The sequence below is a fragment of the Hylobates moloch genome, unplaced genomic scaffold (genome assembly GCF_009828535.3).
Source record: "Hylobates moloch isolate HMO894 unplaced genomic scaffold, HMol_V3 SCAFFOLD_6, whole genome shotgun sequence".
NCBI lineage: Eukaryota > Metazoa > Chordata > Mammalia > Primates > Hylobatidae > Hylobates > Hylobates moloch.
This window is the reverse complement of record NW_026652281.1, coordinates 17,619,635-17,633,361: the sequence shown is the minus strand read 5'-3', so window position 1 is coordinate 17,633,361 and position 13,727 is coordinate 17,619,635.

Genomic DNA, 13,727 nt, shown 5'->3' with positions numbered 1-13,727 from the left:
TAACCCCGGAAAAAACTAACCCTAAATCTAGCAGAAGAAAATAGATAACTAAAATCAAAGCAGAACTGAATGAAATTCCAACCCCAAAATTGATACATAGAATCAACCAAACCAAAAGCTACTTTTCTAAAAGGATAAACAAGATCAATAGACTGCTAGCTAGATTAACAAAGAAAAAAAGAGAGAATATCCAAAATCACAAAACCAGAAATGACAATTGTGACATTACAACTGATCCACATTAGTACAAAAGATCTTCAGAGACTACAATGAACACCTCTAAGCACACAAACTATAAAATTTAAAGGAAATGGATAAATTCCTAGAAACATCCAACCTCCAAAGTTTGAATCAGGAAGAAATTGAATCCCTGAACAGACCAATACCAAGCTCACAAACTGAATCAACAATGAAAAACCTACCAAAAAGCCCTGGACAGGCTGAATTAACAGCTGAATTCTACCAGGCATACAAAGAAGAGCTAGTAACAATTCTACTGAAATTATTCCAAAAAAATTAAGGAGGAAGGACTTCTCCCTAACTGTCTATGAAACCAGCATCACCCTGATTCCAAAACCTGGCAAAGACACAACAAAAAAAGAAAACTGTAGGCCAATATCCCTGATGAACATATATGCAAAAATCCTCAAAAAATACTATCAAACCAAATCCTGCAGCCAATCAAAAAATTAATTCACCATGATCAAGTGGGTTTCACTCCTTGAATGCCAGGTTGGTTCAACACATGCAAATCATTAAATGTGATTCACCATATAAACAAAATTAAAAACAAAAACCACATGATTATCTCAATAGACATGAAAAAGGCTTTCAATAAAATCCAGCATCCTTTCATGATAAAAAACCTCAACAAATGAGGCGTCAAAGGAATATACCTCAAAATAATATAAACCATCTATGACAAATCCACAGCCAACATCATACTGAATGGGCAAAAGCTGGAAGCATTCCCCTTAAGAACTAGAACAACACAATACAAGGATGCCCACTCTCACCATTCCTATTCAACATAGTACTAGAAGTTCTAGCCAGAGTAATCAGGCAAGAGAAAGAAATAAAAGGCATCCAAATAGGAAAAGAATTCAAACTATTGCTCTTTGCTGATGATATGATTCTATACCTAGAGAACCCTAAAGACTCCATCAAAAGGATCCTGGAACTTTACTTCAGTAAAGTTTCAGGATACAAAATCAATGTACAAAAATCAGTAGCATTTCTATATACCAATAATGTTCAAGCTGAGAGGCAAATCAAGAATGTAATTCCATTTACAATAGCCACATAAAGAATAAAATATCTAGGAACACATCTAACCAAAGAGGTGACAGGTCTCTACGAGGAAAACTTCAAAACACTACTTAAAGAAATCATAGATGACACAAACAAATGGAAAGGAAAAACATTCCATGCTCATGGATAGGAATGATCAATATTTTTTAAATGGCTATATTGCCTCAAGTAATCTACAGATTCAATACTATTCCTATCAAACTACCAATGCCATTTTACACAGAATTAGAAAAAAACTATTCTAAAATTTATATAGAGATAAGTAAATTCAGTAAAGTCTTAGGATACAAAATCAATGTACAAAAATCACTAGCATTGCTATACACCAACAATGACCAAACTGAGAATCAAATCAATAATTCAATCCCTTTTACAACCACTGAAAAACAAATCAAATATTTAGGAATATACTTAACCAACGAGGTGGAAGATCTCTACAAGGAACACTACAAAACAATGCTGAAAGAAATCACAGATGACACAAACAAATGGAAACACATCCCATGCTCATGGATGGGAAGAATCAACATTGTGAAAATGACTATACAGCCAAAAGCAATCTACAAATTCATTGTAATTCCCATCAAAAAACCATTATCATTCTTCACGGAACTAAATAAAACAATCCTAAAATTCATCTGGAACTTATAAAGAACCTGCATAGCCAAAGCAATACTAAGCATAAAGAACAAAACTGGAGGCATCACATTACCCAACTTCAAATTATACTGTAAGGCTAAAGTTACCAAAGCAGCATGGTATAAAAATAAGCACATAGACCAATAGAACAGAATAGAGAACCCAGAAAGAAAGCCAAATACAGCAAACTGATCTTCAACAAAGCATACAAAAACATAAATTTGGCAAAGGACACCGTATTCAATAAATGGTGCTGGGAAAACTGGAAAGCCACATGTAGAAGAATAAAACTGAATCCTCGGCCGGGTTCAGTGGCTCATGCCTGTAATTGCAGCACTTTGGGAGGCTGAGGCGGGTAGATCACAAGGTCAACAGATCGAGACCATCCTGGCCAACATTGTGAAACCTTGTCTTTACTAAAAATACAAAAACTACGTGGGCATGGTGGCACGTGCCTGTAGTCCCAGCTACTCTGGAGGCTGAGGCAGGAGAATCGCTTGAACCCGGATGCAGAGGTTGCAGTGAGCCGAGATCACACCACTGCACTCCAACCTGGTGACAGAGCAAGACTCTGTCTGAAAAAAAAAAAAAAAAAAAAAACCAAAAAAAAAAAATGAATACCCATCTCTTACCTTATATAAAAATCAACTCAGGATGGATCAAAGACTTACATTTAAGTCCTGAAGCCATAAAAATTCTAGAATATAACATTGGAAAAACTCTTCTGGACATTGGCCTAAGCAAAGAATTCATGACTAAGATCCCAAAAGCAAATGCAAATAAGAGTGTAATTTCAGTCTTCTGCATTTAGATATCCAGTTTTCCAACCACCATTTATTGAAGACTGTCTTTCCTCCAGGGTATGTTCTTGGTATCTTTATTGAAAATGAGTTCACCATAGGTGGGTGAATTTGTTCCTGGGTACTCTGTCCTGTTTCAATTGTCTATGTGTGTGTGTGTTTTATGCCAGTTTCTTGCTGCTTTGGTTACTATAGCTATGTAGTATAATTTGAAGTCAGGTAATGTGATTTCTCCAGTTTTATTCTTTTTGCTTAGTATAGCATTGCCTATTGTGGGTCTTTTGTGGTTCCATATGAATTTTAGGATTGTTTATTTCTATTTCTGTGAGGAATGTCATTTGTATTTTGATAGAAATTGCATTGAATCTGTAGATTGCTTTGGGCACTATGCACATTTTAACAATATTGATTCTCCCAATCCATGAACATAGAATATCTCTCCTTGTTTTTGTCTCCTCTTTAATTTCTTTCATCAGTGTTTTATAGTTTTCATGTAGAAATCTTTCACTTCTTTGGTTAAGTTATTCCCCAGATACATAGTTTCATTTCTGGCTATTGTAAAAAAAATTACTTATTTATTTTCAGATGGTTCACTGTCAGCATATAGAAATGCTACTAATCTTTGTATGTTGATTTTGTGTCCTGCAACTTTACTAAATTTATCAATTGTAATCATTTTTGGTAGAGTCTTTAGGTTTTTCCATATATAAGATCATGTCATCTGCAAACAAGGATAATTTCACTTCTTCCTTTGCAAATTGCGTGTCTTTTATTTCTTTCTCTTGCCTGATTGCTCTAGCTAGGACTTCCAGTATTCTATTGAATAACAGTGGTAACTGTGGGCTTTCTTGTCTGTTCCAGATCTTGGAGGAAAAGTTTTCAAGTTTTCCCCAATCCACTATGATACTAGCTGTGGGCCTATCACATACAGCTTATATTATGTTGAGGTAAATTCCTAAAGACTCTTTCTGAAATCACTCTCTAGAATTAATTTTTGCCTAAGTTGTTGCTGATAAAAAAGAAAGCATAGGACCCTTAAGGAGGGAAAGCTACTTCTCGCTATATCCCTTTTGTTTAAATGTTGTACTCTGTGTAAGATAATAAATGCTATCAACCTGAAACTACGTTTTATAGCAAACATGGCAGCTCTGCTACTGAAAAAAAAAGTTGAATTTTTTAAAGATCCTTCTGTTAGATTTATTACAACTACAGGTAGCAGTAAGCGATTTAGAGACACCCATCAATAAAACCAAAGAGTTTGGGAAACCACATTAAACAAATCTTACATCCTATCTGCCAAAAAGCAGTAAAAGATGAAAGAGAAAATACAAACTCAGCATTCAATGAAGTTATTAACTACACTTTAGTTTTATATTCTCATGAAAGATGGGAGAGAAAAGCTGTCACTTGTGTAAAGAAAATAAAATCAATGAATTTATTTTATGTAAATTTTACTAAGCTAATTCAGCCTAAAAAAGAAATTAGTTCCTGAAATTTGTCATTCTAGGGCATCTGAAACAACTTTATCTTATTAGTGCCAGTCAAATAGCCTTAGAAGATATGACAGTAGGTGAAACATGATTATGATGAAACTTCGAATTTCAGATATTATTTATTATCCAGAATTATGTGACTCAACCAAACAATATATATGAGGAAGAAAATGTAACATTCTATCAGGTTCAAAGATATTTTAGATGTAGACAGGAAACTATTTATATTTCTTATAAGTAAAAGAATACAAAGTCCAATTCAATGATATAGACACCTGGGTGGGAGATGCGTAGTACCTTAATTAGATTCAACTGATATAAACTCCAAATCCACGTGATTGGAACTCAGTATGTTACAAGAAAGGGGTCCGGATCCAGACCCCAAAGAGGGTTCTTGGATCTCACATAAGAAAGAATTCAAGGTGAGTCCACAGTGCAAAGCAAAACCAAGTTTATTAAGAAAGCAGGCTGGGTGCAGTGGCTCACGCCTGTAATCCCAGCACTTTGGAAGGCCGAGGCAGGCGGACCACCTGAGGTTAGGAGTTCGAGACCAGCCTGGCCAACATGGTGAAACCCAATCTCTACTAAAAATACAAAATTTGCCGGGCATGGTGGTGCATGCCTGTAGTCCCAGCTACCCAGGAGGACGAGGCAGGAGAATCGCTAGAACCCAGGAGGCGGAGTTTGCAGTGAGCCGAGATCACGCCACTGCACACCAGCCTGGGCAACAGAGCGAGACTCAATCTCAAAAAAAAAAAAGAAAAAAAGAAAAGAAAAAAGAAAGTGGTGGAAGTACGGATAGTCCATAGATAGAGTAGGGAGTTCCCGAAAGTAAGAGAAGGAACGTGTCCACCCTAGGTAAAATACTTGTTTCTATATAGGATAAAAAAAAGATCATGGAGAGATGTGCTCTGCTGCAAGGGTTTGCGATAAAGAATTAATTTTCTTAATTACTATATTTGCAAGAATCAATATTATTATATTAAAATCAAAATTAGGAATGCTTCTGTTCTCAAGATATCAGGATATCAGGATACTCTCAAGTCTGGGTCTGTTTAGAAAAATTATCAATCTGTTCCCTTAACATAAAGATCTAGAAGCCAGGAATACCTACCTCTCTGGGAAAGCAGCCCAGCAAGTCCTAGCCTAATTTTCCTAGCCCTCACTCAAGATGAAGTTGCTCTAGTTCAAATGTCTCTGACAAGTAGACATGAGCTGTGAGATCACTCCATGTAAGGATCAATGATTTTGCCATTGTGGCAGTCTTGGTTGGCCAACAAGAACTCAGTTGAGTCTGAATTTAAATCTCAGGTTGTCATCCAAATTAAGATGAGAAGATACCTTCAATTGCTTGAGATGAAATAATTGTTTCCTTACTGAATAAGCACATTATAACCTTGAATTATAATTAGAGTTAAGAATAGAAATATTTAAGACAATCATATTGGGATTCTCCACGAATCTCTCATACTTCTGCACAGCTTGCTAGCAGAGGTTTCTGCTAGACTATCTTTTCAAACACGTTTGTAAAATGAACAGCCTAGTTGTAAAACTAATAGAGATAGTATCTTCCTCCAAAGCAAAGGTCAGGCATTCTCACTGGTCATTATTTTTTAAAACTTGGACTCCCTAAGATCAGGGTTCCTCTTTGTAACACAACCCACTTTACATGTAAGTGACACCTGGCCCTCTTTGCATCACATTGGGAACTGGAGCTCATGAAACAGTAGATTTGGGATCTCAGTGAAGAGATATCTAAATGCCTACTTAACAAATCATGCTAAATTAACAACTGCTAATAATAACATTTAAAGACTTTCATTCCACGTAATGTCACATAACTTGACAACCTTGAATTACTATATTTAATAGCAACATAGTAAATTATATTAGGAAAGAATTAATAAACACACATATATCACACAAAATAAGGATCCAGAGGCCAATTTACTTCTCTGATTGCCTTAACAAAAGTGAGTCCTATAAATTCCTAAGCTCTGAAATATATATGTTGACCAAACAAAGAAATTTCAGTAGCAATATGGCTGATAAATTAGGGAGATGATCAAGAAAAATACCAACTTTAACTGTACACACATAAACAAACCATCTTAGGAAAAAATATTCTGTTGAAGAAATTTTTCCTAAGTTGTGAGGTACATAGCCTTTTCCGAAATGATGTTGCAATTAAGGCTTTGTGCCTCGTCAAAGGAAGTTTACTCAGCAAATGAGTAAAACTGGAAAAATGACTGAATGTTAAAATGAAGTTTAGTACTACAAATACTTGATCCTTATTTGAATGAATGATGGAAAGTATACAAGGCTGTGCAGGGTACTACTGGGGAACATCTAAATTCTAACCTGCTAGATTAACCTTTATAGTTACCATGTTTGTCTACAGCAAATGTGGGCCCTTATTGTCACTTACTTCACCCTTATCTGTAATCTTCCCTGTGTTTCTTATCTCTACTGATTTTCTTAAACTACTTGCATACCAATCATTCTTAAACTACTGCTTCTCTATCTGTATAGGAAAAGCAAACTCTTTTCCTCTATATTCACACCAATACTTTTGACCACCAAATGAGTGGTGGCTTTTCCCATACCAATTCAACTGTGACATTATTTACCTGGAGTTAGCCTCAGATCCCAAAGACTAGACAGCTCAGTCCCAGAAGACTGTCTGGCCTCTCATTTCAGATGCTAACTGCAAGTTCAGGTTGTCACTTGTGCTTCTGACCAACTAGCTATAAATCAGAGTTTCCCACCTCCTCAAGTCTGATAATTTGCTAGAATGGCTCATAGAACTTGGGAAACAGTTTACTTACTAATTCACTGGTACATTATAAAATGATACAACTCAAGAACAGGTGATGAAAAAGATGCATAGGGGAAGGTATGGGGAAAGGGTGCAGAGCTTCCATGTCCTCTCCAAGTGCACTATCCTCCTAGCACCTCCATGTGTTCACCAACCCAGAAGCTCTCCGATCCCATACTGGATATTTATGGAGGCTTCATTACATAGGCATGACTTATTAAATTATTGGCCATTGGTGATTTGCCCAGCCTCCAGGCCCTCTTCCCTCACCAGGAGATAGAGGGAAGGGCTGAAAATTCGAATCCTCCAATTACAAGGTTGGCCCCTTGGCAACCAGCCCCCACCCCTAAGGCAATCCAGGAGACTCCAGCCATTAGTCACATTAGCATACAAAATGACATGTCACCTCAGAGATTCCAAGGGTTTTAACAGTTGTGTGCCAGGAAACAGGGCAGAAACCACATACATATTTCTTATCTTATCAAATTACCCCTTGAAGTACTCTATTTGTCCCAAGACCTCTAGAAGTGTAATTTTCTGTGGTCTAGAAGCATTCATATTATCAGCTCATTATTAGTGATATGTGTATACCTGAACTCCACTTTTCTGTCTTGGGCAAAAGATTTTCAAACAAGAAAGTCTATCACTGGAGCATAGTCATTTATCAGAAGAGATGGTACTATATTTATTGCTGACAGACTAAAAGTCATGAAAACCTTTATTTGCATCTTTTCATGGTGTTAGAAAATTTATACCATCAGCCTCTTCTCTAAGTTGCTTCTTACCCTGTAATATTTGTGACCAGAAACCTCAAGAAACTCCAACAATATATGCTCTCCTGCCCTTTTCTTTTCTTCTTCTTTTTTTAACTTTTATTTTAGGTTTTTTATTTTAGAAACATGTGAAGGTTTCTTACATAGGTAAACTCATGTCATGAGGGTGTGTTGTAAAGTTTATTACATCACCCAGGTATTAAGCCCAGTACCCAATAGTTTTCTTTTTAGCTTATTCCCTCCTCCCACCATCCACCCTCAAGTAGGCCCTAGTGTCTGTTGTTTCATTCTTTGTGTTCATAAGTTCTCATCATTTAGCTGCCACTTGTAAGTGACAGCATGTGGTATTTGGCTTTCTGTTCCTGCATTAGTTTGCTACAGATAATGGCCTCCAGCTCCATCCATATTCCTGCAAAAGACATGATCTCACTCTTTTTTATGGCTGCATACTATTCCATGGTGTGTATGTACCATATTTTCTTTAACCAATCTGCCGCTGATGGACATTTAGGTTGATTCCATTTCTTTGCTATTGTGAATAATGTTGCAATGAACATTCACATGCATGTGTCTTTTTTGGTAGAACAATTTATATTCCTTTAGGTATATATCCAGTATTGGGATTGCTGGATCAAATGATAGTTCTGCTTTTAACTCTCTGAGGAATCACCATACTACTTTCCACAATGGTTGAATTAATTTACACTCCCACCAACAGTGTACAACTGTTTTCTCCCCAACCTTGCTAGCATCTGTTATTTTTTGACTTTTAATAGCATTTCTGACTGGTGTGAGATAGTGTCTCATTGTGATTTTGATTTGCATTTCTCTAATGATCAGTGATTGAGCTTTTTTTTCGTAAGATTCTTGGCCCTATGTATATCTTCTTTTGAAAAGTGTCCATTTATGTCCTTTGCCCACTTTTTTATGGGGTTTTCTCTTGTGAATTTAAGTTCCTTATGATGCTGGATATTAGACCTTTGTTAGATAAATAATTTGCAAATATTTTCTCCCATTCTGTAAGTTGTCTGTTTACTCTGTTGATAGTTTCTTTTGCTGTGCAGAAGTTCTTAAGTTTAATTAGATCTCATTTGTCAATTTTTGTTTTTCTTGTGATTCCTTTTGGTGTCTTTGTCATGAAATATTTGCCCATTCCTATGTCCAGGATGGTATTGCCTAGGTTGTCTTCCAGGGTTTTTATAATTTGGGGTTTTACATTTAAGTCTTTAATCCACGTTGGGTTGCTTTTTGTATAGGGTGTAAGAAAGGGGTCCAGCTCCAGTCTGCATATGGCTAGTCAGTTATCCCAGCACCATTGGTTGAATAGGGAATCTTTTCCCCATTGCTTGTTTTCCTCAGCTTTGTCAAAGATCAGATGGTCATACATGTGTGGCCTTATTTCTGAGCTCTCTATTCTGTTCCATTGGCCTATGATATGGTTTGGCTGTGTGTCCCCACCCAAATCTTATATCAAATTGTAATCCCCAAGTGTCAAGGGAGAGACGAGATGGGAGGTGATTGGATCATGGGGGTGGTCTCCTCCATGCTCAGTATCTCATGATACTGAGGAGGTTCTCACAAGATCTGGTTGTTTGACAAGTGTCTGGCATTTCCCCTGCTCTCTCTCTCTCTCCTGCTGTCATGTAAGACACATCTTGCTTACTCTTTGCCTTCTGTCATGTTTGTAAGTTTCCTGAGGCCTCCTAAGCCATGCAGAACTGTGAGTAAATTAAACCTCTTTTCTTTGTAAATTACCCAGTCTCAAGTAGTTTCTTTATAGCGGTGTGAAAATGGACTAATACAGAGAATTGGTACTGAGATAGTGGGGTACTGCTATAAAGATAACCTGAATATGTGGAAGTGACTTTGGAACTGAGTAACGGGCAGAGGCTGGAACAGTTTGGAGGGTTCAGAAGAAGACAGGAAGATGTGGGAAAGTTTGGAACTTCCTGGAGACTTCTTGAATGGTTTTGACCAAAATGCTGACAGTGATATGGACAATGAAGTACAGGCTGAGTTGCTCTCAGATGAAGATGAGGAACTTATGGGGAACTGAAGCAAAGGTCACTCTTGTTATACTTTAGCAAAGAGACTGGCAGCATTTTGTCCCTGCCTTAGAGATATGTGTAACTTTGAACTTGAGATAAATGATTTAGGGTATCTGGGGGAAGAAATGTCTAAGCAGCAAAATATTCAAGAGGTGACCTGGCTTATTCTGAAAACATCCAGTTATATGTATTCACAAAGAGATGGTTTGAAATTGGAACTTATGTTTAAAAGGGAAGCAGAGCATAAGGGATTGGAAAATTTGCAACCCGACTATGCGGTAGAAAAGAAAAACCCATTTTCTCAGGAGTAATTCAAGCTGGCTGCAGAAATTTACATAAGTAACAAGGAGCTGAATGTTAATACCCAAGACAATGGGGAAAATGTCTCTAGGACATGTCAGAGAACTTCACAGCAGCCCCTCCCATCACAGACTCATAGGTCTAGGAGGAAAAAGTGGCTTCATGGGCCGGGCCCAGGGCCCTGCTGCTCTGTGCAGCTTTGGGACTTGATGCCCTGAGTCCCAGCCACTCCAGCTTCAGTTGTGGCTAAAAAGGGCCAACGTACAGCTCAGGCCATTGCTGCAGAAGGTGCAAGCCCCAAGCCTTGGCAGCTTCCATGTGGTGTTGGGCCTGCATGTGTGCAGAAGACAAGACTTGAGGTTTGGGAACTTCTGCTTGGATTTCAGAGGATTTATGGAAAAGCCTGGATGGCCAAACAGAAATCTGCTGCAGGGGTGCAACCCTCATGGGGAACCTCTGTTAGGGCAATGCAGAAAGGAAATATGGGGTTGGAGCACCCAAAAAGAGTCCCCACTGGGGAACTGCCTAGTGGAGTTGTGAGAAGAGGGCCAGCATCCTCCAGACCCCAGAAAGATAGATTCACCAACAGCTTGCACCATGCATGTGGAAAAGCCTCAGGCACTCAATGCCAGCCCATGAAAGCAGCCACAGGGGCTACACTCTGCAGAGACACAGGGGCAGAGCTACCCAAGGCCACGGGTGTGCTAGATGTGAGACACAGAGTCAAAGGAAATTTTGGAGCTTCAAGATTTAATGACTGGTCTCGGTGCAGTGGCTCACACCTAAAATCCCAGCATTTTGGGAGGCCAAGACGGGTGGATCACCTGAGGTCAGAAGTTCAAGGCCACCCTGACCAACATGGTGAAACCCCGTCACTACTAAAAATACAACAATTTAGCCAGGCGTGGTGGTGCATGCCTGTAATCTCAGCTACTTGGGAGGCTGAGGCAGAAGAACCGCTTGAACCCAGGAGGCAGAGGTTGCAGTGAGCCGACCTGGCAAAAAGAAATCCTTCAAAAAAAAAAAAAAAAAAAAGCTTATGAATTTGCATGGGGCCTGTGGTCCCTTTGTTTTTGGCCAGTTTCTCTTATTTGGAATGGGAACATTTACCCAAAGCCTGTACCCCCATTGTATCTTGGAAGTAACTAACTTGTTTTTTTAATTTTACAGGCTCATAGGCAGAAGGGACTTATTTGCCTTGTCTCAGATGAGACTTTGAACTTGGACTTTTGGGTTAATGCTGGAATGAGTTAAGACTTTGGAGGACTATTGGGAAGGCATGATTGGTTTTGAAATGTGAAAATAACAACATTTGGGAGGGGCCAGGGGTAGAATGATATGGTTTAGCTCTCTGTTCCCACCCAAATCTCATCTTGAATTGCAATCCCCACAAGGATTACAATTCTTGTGGAAGGAATCCGGTGGGAGGGACTAGATCATGGGGGCAGTTTCCCCCATGATGTTCTCATGATAGTGAGGGAGTTCTCACACGTTCTGGTTGTTTGATAACTGTCTGGCATTTCCCCTGCTTTCTCTTACTCTCCTGCTGCTATGTAACACATGCCTTGCTTACCTTCTACCTTCTGCCATGATTGTAAGTTTCCTCAGGCCTTCCAAGCCATGCAGAACTGTGAGTCAATTAAACTTTTTTTCTTTATAAATTACCCAGTCTCAATTAGTTTCTTTATAGCAGTGTGACAATGGACTAATACAGTCCATGTGTCTGTTTATGTACCAGTATCATACTGTTTTGGTTACTGTTTCCCCATAATATAGTTTAAAGTCAGGTAATGTGATGCCTCCAGCTTTGTTCTTTTTGCTTGGGATTGCCTTGGTTATTTGAGCTTTGTTTTGGTTCCATATGAATTTTTAAATAGTCTTTTCTAGTTCTGTGAAGAATGTCATTGTTAGTTTGATAGGAATCACACTGAATCTGTAAATTGCTTTGGGCAGTATGCCCATTTTAATAATATTGATTCTTCCTATCCATGAGCATGAAATGTATTTCCATTCCTTTGTGTCTTCTCTCATTTCTTTGGGAGATTTTTCACCTCATTGTTTAGCTATATTCCTAGGTATTTTATACTTTTGTAGCAATTGTGAATGAGATTGCCTTTCTGATTTGGCTCTCAGCTTGGCTGTTGGTGTATAGGAATGCTAGTGATTTTTTCTACATTGATTTTTGTACCCTGAAACTTTGCTGAAGTTGTTTATCAGCTTAAGGAGTTTTTGGGCCAAGACTATTGGGTTTTCTACCTATAGAATCATCTCTGCAAACAGAGATGGTTTTACTTTCTCTCTTCCTATTTGGATACCCCTTATTTCTTTTTCTTCCCTGATTGCCCTGGCTAGGACTTCCAATACTATATTAAATAGGAATGGGGACTGAGGGCATCTTTGTCTTGTACTGGTTTTCAAGAGGAATTCTTTCAGCTTTTGCCCATTCAGTATAATGTTGGCTGTGAGGTTTTCATGGATGGCTCTTATTAGAGGTATTCTCCTTCAATACCCAGTTTGTTGAAAGTTTTTAACATGAAATTGTGTTGAACTTTATCAAAAGCTTTTTCTGCATCTATTGACATAATAACTGAGACAATCATGTGGTTTTTGTCTTTAGTTTTGTTTATTTGATGAATCATACTTATAGATTTGCATATGGTGAATCAACATTGCACCTCATAGAGGAAGCCTACTTGATAATGGTGGGTTAGCTTTTTGATGTGCTGCTGGATTTGATTTGCAAGTACTTTGTTCAAGATTTTTGCATTGATGTTCATCAAAGATATTAGCCTGAGGTTTTCTTTTTTGTTGTTTCTCTGCCAGACTTTGGTATCAGGATGATGCTGGCCTCATAGAATGAGTTGGGGAGGAGTACCTCCTCCTCAATATTTTGGAATCATTTCTGTAGGAATGGTACCAATTGGTAGAATTCAGCTGTGAATACATCAGGTCCTGGGTTTTGTGGGGTTTTTTTTCGTTTTTTGGTGTTGTTCTGTTTTCTGTTTTTATTTTGTTTGTTTTGTTTTTTTTTGGTTGGTAGGCTATTTATTACTGATTCAATTTTGGAGCTCATTATTGGTCTGTTGAGGAAACCAATTTTTTCCTGATTCAGACATGTGAGGGTGTACGTGTCCAGGAGTTTATCCATCTCTTCCAGGTTTTCTAATCTGTATGCATTGAGGTATTTGTAGTAGTATCTGATGGTTGTTTTTTATTTCTGTGAGGTCAGTGGTAACATTCTTTTCATCAACATTCTTTTAATCATTTCTAATTGTGTCTACTTGGATCTTCGCTTTTTTCTCCTTTATTTGTCTAGCTAGTGGCCTATCTTATTTCTTTTTTTTGTTTGTTTTATACTTTAGGGTTTTAGGGTACATGTGCACAATGTGCAGGTCTGTTACATATGTATCCATGTGCCATGTTGATCTCCTGCACCCATTAACTCTTCATTTAGCATTAGGTGTATCTCCTAATGCTGTCCCTCCCCCCTCCCCCCACCCCACAACAGTCCCCGGAGTGTGATGTTCCCCTTCCTGTGTCCATGA